A 2875-nucleotide genomic window follows, 5' to 3' on the forward strand; every position below is an offset into this window, starting at 1 on the left:
ACCTTAATTTAACTAGGCAAGTCAGATAACAACAAATTCTTATTTTCCTCATGATGCCATCTATTTTGTGAAGTGCACCAGTCCCTCCTGCAGCAAAGCACCCCCATAACACGATGCTTCCACCCCCGTGCTTCACGGTTGGGATGGTGCTCTTTGGCTTGCAAGCCTCCCCCTTTTTCCTCCAACCATAACAATGGTCATTGTGGCCACACAGTTCGATTTTTGTTTCATCAGATCAGAGGACATTTCTCCAAAAAGTACGATCTTTGTCCCCATGTGCAGTTGTAAACCGTAGTCTGGCTTTTTTTATGGTGGTTTTGGAGCAATGGATTCTTCCTTGCTGAGCGGCCTTTCAGGTTATGTCGATATAGGACCCGTTTTACTGTGGATATAGATACTTTCATACCCGTTTCCTCCAGCATCTTCACAAGGTCCTTTGCTGTTGTTCTGGGATTGATTTGCACTTTTTGCACCAAAGTACGTTCATCTCTAGGAGACAGAACGCGTCTCCTTCCTGAGCGGTATGACGGCTGCTTGGTCCCATGGTGTTTATACTTGCGTACTGTTGTTTGTACAGATGAACGTGGTACCTTCAGGAAATTGGAAATTATTCCCAAGGATGAACCAGACTTGTGGAGGTCTACCATTTATTTTCTGAGGTCTTGGATGATTTCTTTTGATTTCCCCCATGATGTCAAGCAAAGAGGCACTGGGTTTGAAGGTAGGCCTTGAAATAAATCCACAGGTACACCCCCAATTGACTCAAATTGGCCTATCAGAAGCTTTTAAAGCCATGACATCATTTCCTGGAATTTCCAAGCTGTTTAAAGGCACAGTCAACTTAGTGTATGTAAACTTCTGACCCACTGGAATTGTGATACAGTGAATTATAAATGAAATAATCTGTCTGTAAACAATTGTTGGAAAAATTACTTGTGTCATGCACAAAGTAGATGTCCTAACCGACATGTCAAAACTATAGTTTGTTAACAATAAATTTGTGGAGTGGTTGAAAAACGAGTTTTAATGACTTCAACCTAAGTGTATGTAAACTTTCGACTTCACCTATATATATACATATAACTATGTTATATACTTTAAAAGGGTGAGCATTGCTTTGACTTTAGTGTCCTGTGGTTATCCCCCCCAAAAAATGTAGTACTGTAACTTGTGTTTACTGGTGATAGGTGGAAAAGCCTACAGGGTTCTATGGAAGAGCCCCCATTTGCATGAAGGCCATTCGTTGGCTTGGCTTGAATAACACAACACTCCTCTCTACTGGCAAATATTGTGTATTGCAATAGGCAACAGAGGTTCTTGAGATAAACGAGGTTGGAAAAAAGTTTAGTTCATACAATTCACTGGGTGTATGCTTTTGTGTGAATAAGAACCATCATAGCATAGACCTGCAATAATATGTTCCCTATTGTTAAAGAGTACATCACTGTATTGTTTTCCTAATGTTAAGAAGCATTCCCAGTCACTAATCAAACTTTCTGATGAGAGGATATTGAAATAACATGGTTAATTTAACCTTTAATTAACCAGGCAAGTCAGTTAAGAACAAACTCTTATTTACAATGACGGCCTTACACGGCCAAACCCTAACGACATTGGGCCAATTATGCACCGTCCTTTGGGACTCCCAATCACGGCCAGTTGTGTTACAGCCTGGAATCTAACCAGGGTCTGTAGTTACCCCTCTAGCACAGTGCCTTAGACCCAGAGAAGACATAGGTAGTAGCCAAAGGCTGACAAGTAAGACATCACACATGGTTTGATGTACAAGACAATCCTGTCTGAAGTCACAGAGAAGAATCTCTCGTCACGGGCAAGTCAACACCTGCATTTGGAGTGACTGCTCTGTTGACTGTTTTTTGTTCTCTCTCAGCCAGGTGAGATGATGACGTACTGGGACAAAAATCACAAAACCAAACAGGATCTGAAGTCTGAACCACAGCTAGGGATTTTAGGTCCAGTGATGACAATCACCTTAAATCTTAAAAACACCAGAATCTTGTGTTGTCTCTACCCACCAGATGGCATGTTGTAACAACAGGTAGGATTATCTGAGAAGATCAGGAGACAACTGCAATCCCTACTAATCTTGCTAAGAATCCCAGGGATTTTAATGTTATGTTTATATGGGAAACAAATGAATGTGTGGGGGTATAGCCAATGATCATTGGGTATAGCCCTAATGATCAACTGGTTTATAAAGTCAGAAATAAACTAATGTGAGCCACCTTAAATAAAAATATCAATAGCAATAAAATAACAATAATTGACCCTTTATCAGATCACTTTATAAAGCTCATGATTAAACTGATAATTTAATTTTGTCATATAGGATTATTGAAGTATTCAAAGTCCATATTTTAGGACAGTTAAGAATAAAGTGTTATGTTATTATGGAAACATTATGACAGCCTATTTGAACTGAGTCTAAATTGAGGTAGCCTATAATAGGATACTGTATAAACGTGAATGTTCCCTGGTCTCGGCGCAGTCCTTGCTATTTGATAAAAATCACAACATACCTTACATATTTCAATATTTTTGTGTGCTGACAATGCGAACTCAAAACGTATACGTGACAACTAAACACGCTTGAGAATAAAACCAAAATAGTACTTTCAAGTGAAGCACCACAGGTTGTAAGATACAAGGTAAATTAACGCAACGGGAAATATACAGGAAATTAACAAATCAAGACTTTTGAAAGAGGCAAAGATTTGCCGAAAAAAGTCTACACAAAGAAATTCGTCCAAATTCCAAAACCCATGCGACAGCTTCCTTTCCCTGACTCTGCGTCTGAGGTAGACAAGACTAATCTTATAGGTCAACAATCTGAATTCGGCCTTGCCTATAGGCT

This window comes from Oncorhynchus gorbuscha, linkage group LG18 (assembly GCF_021184085.1).
Source record: "Oncorhynchus gorbuscha isolate QuinsamMale2020 ecotype Even-year linkage group LG18, OgorEven_v1.0, whole genome shotgun sequence".
Taxonomy (NCBI): domain Eukaryota; kingdom Metazoa; phylum Chordata; class Actinopteri; order Salmoniformes; family Salmonidae; genus Oncorhynchus; species Oncorhynchus gorbuscha.